General features: G+C 42.0%; 1 long non-coding RNA gene across 14 annotated transcripts in view; it reads right to left on the bottom strand.

Annotated features, from left to right (window-relative positions):
• The window catches only part of LOC105292048, a 54,338-nt gene that overhangs the window by 19,629 nt on the left and 21,128 nt on the right, over window positions 1–13,581 (bottom strand). For 9 of the 14 annotated variants that reach the window (XR_002780309.1, XR_002780300.1, XR_002780305.1 and 6 more), the window contains one exon: window positions 3,380–3,644. The exons of 1 other annotated variant lie outside the window; for it this stretch is intronic. This is a non-coding gene — a long non-coding RNA (uncharacterized LOC105292048). Of the gene's footprint in view, window positions 1–477; window positions 532–585; window positions 887–3,379; window positions 3,645–13,581 lie in introns of those variants that run through there. 4 more of the 14 variants (XR_002780301.1, XR_002780302.1, XR_002780304.1 and 1 more) reach the window with 4 other exon arrangements.

Below are 13,581 nucleotides of genomic sequence, written 5' to 3'. Positions count from 1 at the left end.
TGTAACCTGCATTTCCCTTTGCCAGGTAATGGGGCACATTCACAGGTTCTGGAAATTAGGATGTGGGCATCTCCCCTTACCACAACTTTATACCTTTCTAAACTATTTGTATTTGTTAACGTAAATATGTATTGCTTTTATAATGTAAGATTAAGAGTCTTTAATAGATATTTTCAAAATTTTCAAGATTTATACTTACATTTATGTTAAAATTATAAAAAGTGTTATGTTCAAGTTTAGACAAATGGAATATTCTGAAGAACTGGCAATCCAGTATAGATGGAATATAGCATTGGACAAAGGTCATATTTTAAACCATGGAGAAATAAAGTAACAATTTATAAAAAAGAACCTGTGGATATTACTGGAAATATAAAGTTTGACCTTTTTTCACACCATACACCCAAATAAATCCCATATGGGTTAAAGATTAAAACTTACAACAAAATTAATAGAAGAAAATGTAGGAAAACATACTTGCAACGTTGGAATGGTGAAAAGCTTCTTTATGCTTCCATCCATAAAGCTAAACTTGATAATAGTAAAATAAAACAATGTAAAAAGACAAGCAACAGAAAAAATATTTGATAAAGTATAACAAAGTCAATAGAGATCTTTTATAATTTGATAAGAAGAAAACACTACAAGAAAATGAGCAAAAGACCTGAACACGCCACTTCTCAGAAGAAATGTAATGGCAATAAACATAGGAACACACATTCACACTCAATCAGGAAAGGCAAATTGCAAGAAAAAGGTATCTGTGCAGGCACACTGTGTGGGTTAAGAACTGCGGTACGCCACTCCTCGATGTGGGGCCGAGCTCGGCTGATTACTCACCCGTGGACGTGGGCAAGTTACTTAAACTCTCTGTACCTCAGTGTCCCTGTAGGTAAAGTAGGGATTAGAATACATCTTAACTCTTTATTGCAAAGATGGGATGATTTAATATACGCGGTGCTTTAAATAATACCTGGCATAGAGTAATCACCCAATAAATGTTAGTTCCATCTTTTATTACGACACGTGCACAGAGATGCACACATACATGCTGTACACACACACACTTAGGCACACTCAGAGTTCCTTGTAACATTATTCGTCACAACAAAAAACTGGAAATAACTTGAAATGACATCGGTAGGCAATAAATTAATTTTTTACCTGCAAAATTACCTATTAAAAAGAACAAGGAAGATCTGGGCACCAATATAGAAAGATGTCTTTGATAAATTACGTGGGGAATAAAGCAAGTCACAGACATCTACAGAAATATCTAAAGTATGTTCTCTCAATACGGTAACGTAATATATGCACATAAATATATATCTGTATGTGCATGTGTATAACATGCACAGAAAATATTGTGAACGTTTGATACGTCATCGAATTGTTCGCAAAGGTGATCAAAGGGTCGGGAAGTGTGACGGTTCAGAGGGTAAAAGGGAGAGTTTATCAAATAAACATCTAGTTTCCTCTTTTCTTTTAACATAAGCATGTATTGTTCTAAAAATTACTTTAAAAAAATAGAAATCGTGATCTGTTGGAATAAATTCCCAAAAAACTGACATAGAGACAATGGTAAGCAAAAGAAAATGAAAAAGTCAATTTGTTCTATAACTATATATTTTTTTCAAGAAAGAATGATCGGTAAAGAAATAAGTCTAGTTATCCCTTGAAAAATGGCAGTTTAGCTATAGTTTTTCAAATATTTTGAATGTGGGCTAAAAATGTCAGACATATATCTTTCAAGGACAAAGTTTCTACAATAAATAGCCTCCATTAATTGTTTTCACTGTCCATAACATTTTGTAAGTTTTATATCTCCCAGAAAAATGTGTTCGAAATTCAAATCATCATACTTCAATACTGCTTAGATGACATAAACAAATTAAAATAAGGCCGACCTAAGCCAGTTGTGTTGATCAACCTGATCCCCTCTGAAAACGAGAAATGAAGTCGAATACCCTTTAATACTATTTATTAGTGGAGTAATATAATACATTTTGACAAGCTGAACAGTTGTAACAGGCGGCTGTGAAAGTCTCTACAGGGCTGTTTAGAATGAAAACAGGAGTGAGAGACAGCTCTATAACTGGGTTTTAAGAACAGCTCAGCCATCAACGGTATCCTAACCAAGTACTTTTATCCAGTTAATTTACGAAGGGAATCCCTTAGGGTCTCCAGCCGTCTACCACCGCAGCTCATTAGAGCCCAATATCCAACTTTTCTCATTGTAACACTGAAAGCATTTATGCTTAAAATGTAATTAAACTTAAAACAAACAAGATCTTTATTCCCTGACAGTCCTGCTATTTTTAAATTGACAAAGGCATGAACTTATATAGGATTATTTAGAAAGCACTATACATTTCAGCCACTTATGGCAAGACATTTGCCCAACTGTTCATCCTGCGTGCAATTAGAAATCTAAATACTTGGGTAACGGCTTTCTATGGGGAATTAAACTTGCAGATCTCTTACGAACGAGTAATGTGGTAAGACTTGCTGTCCAATGAGGTGTCTTATTGAAATATCCCAGGCCGTTTCACTTGTCACAGCTGTCGTTTCAGCCGCTTGCACTCACGGTGTATAGCTTTCATTACGAAAATAGAAATTTGTGTCCTAAGTGCTGTTACATTACTAATGCTAAATATTTAATTCCCTGGGGTTCCAATTATGGTCGAGCACTGGCAACACTGATTCTACTTTTTAATAACAACTGTAAAAGCAATCTGAGCATTTTTCAATTAATTAAATACATAGTGAACGAGTAACCTCTTGTCATTTTGCCCTCCAGGACCTGAGCTAATTGGTGTAGAATAAAATGTTTTGAAAATTAACGGATATTCTGGCCTGCACACTGTTATACCATTACATTACGGTTTGCGAAATGAAGTTTGTCCTCTAAGAGTTACCCTCGATACAGTCTGCAGATGTGAGAAAGTACCTGTGTTTTATGTACTTAACTGCGCCTCTAATTAGAGCAGAGTTGAAAGGCGAGTGTAGTTTCTCTAAACACCAGTCAATATCAATAATACTTGGCACTGTTCACAGATAAATGAAACGAATTTCAACAGAGGAAAACTGACCAGGTTTCATTCATTATGTGTATTCGCAACTTAAACATTTTAAAAGTTTGCCGTAAGAATTCCTATCATTAATTCCACTCATGTAAAAAAGTTCAAAAATAAAGTTTTAGGCTTCTTCTAGGACAGAAAGTTACAAATCAAACATCTGGGAAAACCCTTCCTTTTGAAATACTGTTGTAATTTCTCCCTTTACCATAGAACAATGTCATAAATAAGCTCTAAATGGGTTTTTCCCCTTTAAAAGTATGGTGAAGATGAATCATAAAAGCAGATGCTATTTTACTCACATTTAAAAATGAACCTTTTTCTGAAGTGCGATGAAATCTGATTAAAGAGACCATCTCCTTGTAGAAAAACGTCTCTGACAGGTGTTCTTAACAGCTCCGCGTCTTGATTGGTCATAATCTAAAATCCATGCTCGGAAAGTGGATGCCTTTTCGGCAGCTGTCTTCCTAACAGAGATGATCCCCTAAACAGGTTTCACTGAATTAGGAATCTCGGCAAAAGCATTATGGCTCATGGAATAAGACACAGGAAGTGAAATTAATCACTCTGGGAGAGAAGGACAAAAATAATAGGGAAAATTTAATTATCTCCATAGCAATTTTTAGGGTTTAGAGTTTTAATATTTCTAAGATTTTAGTAACATCTTTGAGAAATGAATTTTAATTATAAGATTAACTTGATACTACCAGTCTGTTAATATAAATAGATCTGCCTAAATTTCTGATTTTTTAAAAACCAAACTAAATAATGAAAACATTTTAGAATTTGGGGGTTGGGTTGACTTCTCAGGAAGCAATCTTCAGTCCATTAGCAAATACACACACGCACATAAATAAAAACAAAAGTATAAGTTTGTTTAAGGTTTATTTAAATGTTATTCTATATGGAATGTAACATCTTAACAGACCTTCAAAATCATTGGCTTAACATAGCCTATTAACAAAAATTCTTAAAACAAAAAGCCATAAAACTTGTAAAGGACATTAAATCTAGTTAAGCAAATTATTTTTGCCAGACTATTTTTTCCCATGTCAAAGAACAGTTATATTCTAAAACCTAAAAGTAACAACAAAGGAAACTTATGTTTTGGATATGAATGGTACAGATATTATTTTAAGATATTAAGAAATGGATTATAATTTATACCAAAACATTTGTACCCAGTTTTGAAAAATAATTTCATTAGCTGACTACTGATAAAGGGCCAAAACACAACTGAGCAAAAACAATACTTGGTTCTGTAAAAAACTGCTAAATTATACATGCAATAACCGATAATTAATTAACAGAGACCTCGTTTAAAATAGAGTCAGGAGGCTAAAAGAAGGAACTCTCTCAAACATGTCACTCCACTCGACGCACACTACTGAGCCCAACAGGAAGTACCTGCGTCTCGCACAGGAAGCGATGCAGCTTTTCTACCTCAGCAAGGGGAAGAAAAGATTTCTCCTTGCCCAGTCCCAGCTCAGCCAGTGGGAGGCTGCCGTAACTCAGGCAATGACAAACCACTGTCCTTCAAACTTGCAGTTCCCTCCAGTGGGCTCTTCGTCTACAGCAGCCCCTCCTCCCAAGTCCAAAAAGAGCATCATTCTCCTTGGTTTCACTGGACCTGTGCATGGTTCACCATTAGACCTTATGCCTCGAACTGCAGCTCTTTGTTGTTTCTAAATAAGACCATTTTGCTTGAGAAATATCTGGCTATTTGTTTTAAGGTCAATGTTATGTGTTGGCTCATACAGGGATCCAGAGAAGATCCTCAGCTCCGAGGCTGGCAAGCGACCTGGTGCAGTCACCACAGAGCCCACTGAGCTCACGGCTTCCTCACCATCACCAGAGTCTGAGGGTGAGTCCTTCTCCTGGATCCCAGCTCCTGCTCACCCGTGTTTTGAAGCTCCCCAGGTTCTACTCGGGATCTAATTCAGGGCTTTGTCCTTTCCTGGTTAAGGCCTTGGTTTGTGCACAAGAACTCAGCTGGCACTTCGGCCTGACTCTGGAAATCGGGCTGCTCCACTGGGACTGTGCCATTCGGCCGTGGGTCCGATTCCTTCTGGAACTAAACTGTTCCTCCTGGAACAGCTTCTGCTGTTCAGCCTTCAGGCTGACTTTTTGACATCCAGCTGCTCCCAGGAAAATTCTGCTGGTACTTGGCCTGCAGGCTGTTTCGGCTTTTGCTCTAATGAAGAAGCTGCTGGAAAAATGGGAGCCCAGCTACCTAAATACTTTGAGGGCGCCCTTCATGGACCCCGGTTGATTTTGTTTAGAAATTGCTTTTCCCCATGCTCATTTCTGACTAAACGGATCAATTTGACCAAAAGTAATTTAGAATAGCAATAGCCATTATGGGGGACTTTTGAACTCTCCAAACTTACTTTTCTTAAAACTGAACTGGATAACCACAGCTCTGAAATTGTCAAAACTGAATGGAATGCCTATTTCGATTGAGGCTACTTCACACATTACTGGGAGTCTGAAATTGCCTCTTTGCAAAAGAAAATTTTTAAGATTAACTGAGGCAAAAAAAAAAAAAGACAAAACGGATCCTAAAACCTCATGCTCTTCTCTCCTGGGACCTGTGTCTCAGGCTCTGCCTCCGGGGCCATCCTCCTCCTCCTCTGGACCTCTCTCCACTCCTTGCTCCTCCGAATTTATCAGAATCTTTCCCTGTGAAATTAAGCCGTCTGAGGATCAAAGGGCTAAAGCCCTAATTTCTTAGATTCCCTGGACTAAACCTAAATTGCACACCGCAGGCAAAGATTTTCCCAAAAAACTGAGGATCCCCACAGATTTGCTAAGGAATTCAATACAGTCATTCAAATTTATCAACTTGATTTCTCTGGCTTATATTCCTTAGTTTATATGCTTGTTGGTGAAGGCCTGACTAAGCATTGGGTGAAAACTGCCAACTGGGAAAATCTCGAAAGGTCTCTAGGATTCCAGCCAAGAGACCCGCCCGCTGATTTATATGTATCGGGCTTGGGGCTTACCCAAAGTCTGCTGATCGGAACAAAATTTGGGATCATTCACAAAAGTCTGAGGAACCTGTTCATGACTACTGTAACTGGCTTCAGATTGTTTTCAGAGAAAATTCTGGTCTTCTTTCAGATGTTGCTGCCACTCGAGTACCTTCAAACCTATGTTTATGAATGGGCTGAAAGAAGATCTTTCTCTTTTAGTTAAAAGGATGGAACAGGAAACCACGTCCCTTCTAGATTTGGTCAATTTGGCAAATCAGCTTGCTTATACCCTAGGTGAGTCACCTGAAGAAAAAAAATGCTAAAATTCTTAATTTACGACTCTGGCAAATGAAGGTCTCCATACAAAACCCAAACCGCCTAGTTTCTGCTATTATTTGCAAAGAGCCAGGACACGGGAAAGTGATTCTCACAAACTTAAGCACTTCAAGTGACTCCGGCCTTCCGACACCCTCCTCATGACAGGGCTCCGAGGAGGCGCGGGGCTCTTCCCCGCTCTCCCTCCGAACTGGCTTGGAGAAACCACTGCCCGTGTTGACGCGGGAGCCACACTCGTGATGCTCAACCCCGCGGCTGTGAAGCAGCCCCGGCCTCAGAGGACGAAAGCAGTTCACGAGGTGGGGCTCTCTAAGCAGCCTCGACAAAGCCCTTTCTCTGAAACTAGCCCTATTTGTCTGAGCCCTTTGAGAGACACTCTGTTCTCCGTAGTTCCTCCGCCCCATTCGTTTATCAGGCTGAGACGCCTTAGAAAAATATCACGCTAAAACTGTTTCTCGCAAAAGAGGGAAATACTTCTAGAATTTGAAAGTAGCCATCAAAATAGCCAATCAGTGAATTAAATGACTGCTCCATGTCTGACGGCATTATAAATGAATCTGGGATTCATCCTCTTTATGGGCAAAATCTTCAACTGATATTGGCAGAATCCAGTGTGCCTCCTATTGATTCAAACAGATACCTCGAAACCCCTTCCCACTCAATCAATACCCTATAAGCAAAGAAACCCTTCAAGGTATAAAGCCCAACGATTACAAGACTCAGGGCCTCATTATCCTTTGGACGAGTCCCTGTTCCACTCCCATTTTACCTGTGAGAAAACCCAAGGGCCAAGGGGAGAGGTTCATCCAGGACCTCTGAGCAATGGACGACACTGCCATCCTGACACTCTGTTGTTCCTAACGGCCACTAACATCCATCCCAACAGCAAGCAGGTCCTTTAGTGCAACTGACTTGTGTGGTGCATTCTTTAGCATGCAGGTTGGTGAAGGCAGCCAGTACCTTGTCTTCACTTGGGGAGGAAAACAATTCACCTGGATGGCAATGCCTTGGGGTTTACCAAGAGCCCCTCTTACTTCTCACAAATTCTGAAGGCTGATCTGGATGACATGAAGTTCCCTAAGGGTCCTACTTTGTTGCAATATGTCCATGCAATATGACTTGCTTCTTTGCTTGTCCCGAGTCCATATGTTAAAGCTTTTTGTCTTTAAGGAACATAAGGTTGCCAAGGAAAAACTGCTGTCTGCCCAAACCCAAGCTCGACATTTGGTGCCTCTAATATCAGAACAGGGCTGCACGTAGATCCAGACAGGCCTCAGGTATTCTAAGTTTCCCCAAACCCTAAAGTAAGCGTCATCTGCAAGGTTTTCACAGGCTAGTTGGATATTGCTGAAATTGGATCCCTTATGGCCAAACCTTATGTTTTACTAAAGAATGAAAACCCCTGACCCAGTTTTATGGGACGAACAGGATGACACAGCCTTTAAAGCCCTAAAGGAGTTTAATGAATCCTCTGCCTTCGGGTATCTCAATTGTCAGATTCCCTTTTTCCTTTCTGTATATAAAAAGGGAATGCCCTTGGGGTACTCACCCAGAAGCATGGGGACCGCCATCGAACCACAGGGTATTTTAGCCAGCAGCGGGACCTTGTGGCACAGGGACAATCCCCTTGGAGCCAGCACTGCCACTGCCCTTTGGTTAAAGTCACCAAGGAAAGCGGTGGGGTCCCCTTGAACCATCTTTGTACCCCATGCAGTAGAGAGAGGCTCTCTGAATTCTCATCACATTCAACATGGTTCAGTCAGCCACCTCCCCTGCCCTGAAATCTTTTCGTTAACTGCTCCTCACGTAACTCTTTCACGTTGTAGTAATTTTAACCCTGCCTCTCTTCTCCCTTCCGTCACTGACAAAGCCCCTCCCAGATCTTAACACTGATGGATCACCTCCTGATTGACCCCTCGTGATGATCTGCAGGAAACTCCTTTGTGTAATGCTGACTTCTCACGGTTCACTGATGGTTCTTACTTAAAAGGTGACAACGGCAAATGTTGTGCTGAATATGCAATATAAACCCCCTTTGATGTAATTAAATTGGCACCTTTGCCTTTGGCTACTGTGAGCCAGAATCATACGCACTCACATAGACGTGCACCCTGGGCAAAGGCAAAACTGCCAACATTTACACTGACAGTATATATGCTTCTGGAGCAGCTCATGATTCTGGAATGCTGTGGGTGCGATGTGGCTTCCTTAATTCCAGTGGAAACAACATGTAAAAGGGCCCGTATATTCGGGAATGATCGGATGCCAGACTTTTACCTGCTGCTCAGCTATTATTAAGATCCCGGAGCATCCTAAATTTGACTGTCTGGAACCGAAGGGAAATCGCCGTGCTGACACATCGCGGAGGAATGCTGCCCTCGAAGGAACCCACAGCAGTCACACCTCTGTCACGGTCCGGAGGGATATTTCCCCAAATGATAACTTAGAACACCTGGTGAGAGAAGCCCAACGATTGGCCTCAGAAAAGGAAGAACAGGATTGGAAATCCAGCAGTCGTCGGTTTGCTAAAAGAAAAAGCTCTGGTTCGGGCCAAACAACAGCCCTACCCCACAGTGCTACCCACGACTCTAACTTCCACCCTAACTACGGCACCTGCGTCAAACCAGTCCACTGACGAAACGAAAGCCCTCACGCGTCAGCACCGCTGGGGGGACGTTTTAATGGCCTAATGACCACTCGAGGTTTGGCAAATGGATTTCATACAGTTGCCCCCATCTCGTGGGCAAATATGTTTTAGTCCTGGTCTGTATGTTCTCTCACCGGACTGCAGCTTTCTCTCGTAGACAGGCTACGGGCTCTTCTGCGGCTAAAGTCCTTTTGGAGAAGACTCTCCCTGCCTGGCCAGCCGCTGTTGACTCCACAGTGACCAGGAAACCCATTCGACCCATCAGGTACTTGGACAGGTCTGTGCTTCTCGACCAGTTATGACACTTTCACTGCATTTACCACCCTCACTCCTCAGGGTTAGCCAGACACACCAAAGGCGTGATAAAGATTCAACTGACAAAATCTGTAGATACTCTCCAAATACCTTAGCCAAGAGCATTGCCGTTGGTTCTCCTGAACCTCAGCTCCACCCGCTTCAGAATTCAAACTCTCATCCTTGAGACAGTCCCAGGGTGCCCAATGCCCCGGCCCCTACCTCTTTTGATCTGCAGCTGATAAAAGGACATATACTTCAGTCCTGTAAGGCCGAACTGCTTCTACGAAGATTCCCCGTGTTCTGGCAGAGCGACCTCTCCACGGGGCCCTCAGGGCTTGAAGACCTTAAGCAAGCTGGGGATTTTTTTTTTTTGGAAAAGACACCTCCAGAAGGGCTCCTCCCAATTGCGCTGGCAAGGCCCTTATCAGGTACTGCCAACCAACGCTGTGCCGCCACTGCAGGCAAGAGTCTCCTGGAGTCACGCGAGACACCTAAAGCAAGCCCTGAGCCTGACTGGCTCGGCACGCCATCTGGTGACCTCAGAGTGAGGATTTCCCCAAATTCCCCAAATTCCCCAAATTGAAGCAGATGACACCTGATGAGACAGCTTTCCCAAGCTGTTCAGACCAGGCCAATGAGAAGGTTTAAAATTCAGTCTCTCTTACGTCGACACTAGTCACTGACTAGATTCTTATCCAAAGTCACAGTTTCTGATTTTACAACCTACAGGCTGTAATACTGATAACATGTTTTGTTCCAAATAATTTCTTCTGAGATAGCAAGGCTGTTTAATTGCTTCATATTTTATTCCTGCATTGTCTTCTCCAAGCTTTTGTTTAATTATTTCGGTTCTGAGTTCGCCTTTGCAGGATTCACTATTCCAAGCTACAGACTTCAGATTGGCAATGCCTGTGAGCGCTCCCTCCCACCCCTTCTTGTTACTCAGATGGGACCACAGCAGGTGTCCAGTCTGTGCACCTCCCCTCTACCATGGGACATGGCACCCACGAAAGGACCTTCCTGGCATCAAGGGACAAAAGGCCACTGAATCCAGAAAAAACTCTCTCGATCATCCATTTTTTTTTGGAGAAAGATCTTGATCGGAAGGGGGAAATGTGAAAATTAATAAATAGAAACCTCATTGGCAATGGAGTCGGGAGAACTCTCACATACATGTCACTCAACACGCACTACTGAGCTCAACAGGAAGTACCCTGCATTTCCAAGGGAGGCACTACTACATTCCATATAACACACAGGAAGTGATACCACATTACTACCTCAGCTGGGCGGAGAAAAGATTCCTCTTTCCCCAGTAACAGCTCAGCCAATGGGAGGCTGCCATTACTCGGGCATTACAAATCCCTACACTTCAAACTTTCAGTTCCCGCCAATGGGCTCTTCGTTTACAACAGCCCCTTCCAAGTCCACAAAAGAGCATCGCTCTCCTTTGTTTCACTGGGCCTGTGCGTGGTTCACCATTAGAATGCATGTCCCGAATTGCAATTCTTTGTTTTTCCCAAATAATCCTATTTTGCTGGAGAAATATCTGGCTCTTTGTTTAAGGTCAGCATAACTAAAGCCACTATATTCGGTCTGAGGGTCCCCAAACTATGGTACCCAACTGATCTGTTGATCCTCAGATCCCAACAGGCCACCTCCACCTGCCTCCGGCAGTAACAGGATCGCTGATAGCGGAGGACCACAGACTTCTTCCCTTTGGGATCACATGCCAGTCGAACTCCCCTTCTCTTTCTCTGCAAGATCTGACACTTCATGTTCTCAGAGGAGTTAGCAGCCCCAGTCTGCAAATTGAGAACTAATGTGTCTGCACATCAAGAACTAAGTCTCCCCTATTACATACCAATGACTACTGAGGAGTTAGTGGGGAGACCCACTGGTCTTCGAAGCAGAGGATGTGAGCCCGATCCCGAGAACACTAACAACGGGTGACCTGGGGAAGTCCCTGGATACCTCTGCACCTCTGGTCTCCTGGTTCAGACATGCGGGACAATAAAACTACTGGGTTGTTCTAAAGATCCAATAGGAAAATACAATGAAAACATTGGAGAAGCCAAAGAACCATGGAAATGCAAGCTAGCCAAAGCTCTGGTCTAACATTCACCTGCCAGCATCTTTAACGATGAATTTTTCATTGTGTTATCGTACAAAAAACTTACCATAGAAAAATGTGTGTAACTCATCCATAATAATGTGCATTAAAAAAAGAAAAAAATTAGAATCACAAACATTAAGGACTCCATGGTTTGGGCCAGAGATGCTATTTTTAGAATTAAGGTTTTAGCTTTAGTCCCAATAAATTACAAGCCAAGAGAATATATGTCTAGCGATTTATTTAAAAAAGGAAAAAAGTGCTAGGATAAATTTGCAGGATATTATCACAATATAGGCAGCATTTCATAAACTATGAACTTAAAACGCGGTCTGTTTTCAACCTGGTTTTGTGTGTGTGTGTGTGTGTGTGTGTGTGTGTGTGTGTGTGTGTGTGAAGGAATGTTCAACTACTTGCCTCATTTCCCAGACACAAGGCCCAGGCTCCCTATCCCGGGCAGAATGAGCATCTGCAGAGCTCTGTGAAGTAAGAGCGAGTTGAGGCGAGTCGTCAAGCAGACCTCCCGCAGATCACGCAGTCTGGCTAAGACTCAGAGAGAACAAGGATTTTCAGGGAGACAAGATTTGCTCCCAGGCTGGTACACAGCTGCCCCTTCCCAGGTCGTTCCTGGGTTGGGGGGAGCCCTTTCTCACGCCTGCCTGCCTGCCAATGTCCTCACCTGGTCTCCAAGGCCACAGACACATAACAGCAGTTGGAAGGGCAGAGGGAGGGCTACAGGTAGTGCAGTGAGGATATGGTTGATAGCAACTGAAGAAACAGAACTGTTTTAGGAAATGCCAATGAGAATTAAAAATCAAAAACTAAACTAAAACAAAACACCCAAGTCCTTTAATGAGAGCTGAACTATACAGTGCAATTCTCACTGGTGACCATGAGTTACGATCAAAGTTCAATGAGACTCTACAGTTTTCCAGGTAAGAGGAAAAGGTATGATCCTTTTTTAGAAGGTTTCTATCACAAACAGTTAATGCTAATTCTTAAAAACTTGGCTATCTTAAATAGCCCGCTCCCTGAGGATTCCAGATTATCATGGTGGTTAATGTACCATAATGTGACATAAATAAATATAGCTTAGCCTACACATCTCCACTGAAAATACATATGTCATAAAGTGACAAAATAGGTCAATAAACCAACTCATAGTAAATAATTCGAGTATAAAAGTATATAACATTAGAATAAACTTAAACTAGTCCTCTTCAAAACTGGCAACAAATTTATTCCAAATGGACCTTCAAAATGAAAACCTAAATGTCCAAAGGTAAATGGTGAGAAAAGAGGTATAAAACTTCTAATTTATACACTTTTGATAAAATCTAAAGAATATACTACACTCATGAGAAGAGGCTACAGGAAGACAAACCTAGCTTATGCATCTGTGTGATGATTAAGTAATATCCTACACCATTCTTATTTGATTTCATATCATAAAGACATAGCAGGTGCTCAAATTGTTGAACTGTACAATTTACAAGGCATCTGGATGTCATGTAAATAAAGACGGGGGATATCAGGAATATCACTAGCTTTTTGGGGGCATTGGTGTTTAGAAATGTAAGACATGAGGAAATGGGGCGAGGAAGAGTTTGAGATTTTAAAGGAAAGCCCTTCACGGACAGCTATAAAGCACAAGCTGACTGTTGCATCTGGGGCGAAAGCTGCTGGGTAAGTAACGTCTAGTTCCCGTCAGCTTACAGAGGACATCGTGGCTCATCTGAAGACACTCAAAATAGCACCAGGAGATGACAAGGACAAAGTGAGAAGCCCAGCCTCACAGCTCCCCCGGCATTAGCCTCACTCCTAGGTGGTCCCAGTTAGTCAGAGAGACAAAAGATGTTCTCATTTGTGGTTTGGAGAAATAGGGTGGCAGAGTGACCTCCATAGAGCCCTTTGGAGCAGAGGAAGGTGACAAAGGCTACGTGTATTATTAGCAAGTCTTCTTCACCTCCTTCCCTGGTGCTGGTTACGTCAGGGTTTTAGTAATCCCATTTAGATTTTAATTTACATGGCTATTCGGTTTGGGCATTTTATAGAGTATATGACCACAGAAGCAGGCCTTTTTGCCTTTAATGTCTACTGGTTTAATTTATGCATTGCCACTCTGTCAACCACTCT

This window comes from Pteropus vampyrus, unplaced genomic scaffold, assembly GCF_000151845.1.
Source record: "Pteropus vampyrus isolate Shadow unplaced genomic scaffold, Pvam_2.0 Scaffold51, whole genome shotgun sequence".
NCBI classification, from domain to species: domain Eukaryota; kingdom Metazoa; phylum Chordata; class Mammalia; order Chiroptera; family Pteropodidae; genus Pteropus; species Pteropus vampyrus.
This window is presented reverse-complemented; position numbering and strand designations above follow the sequence as displayed.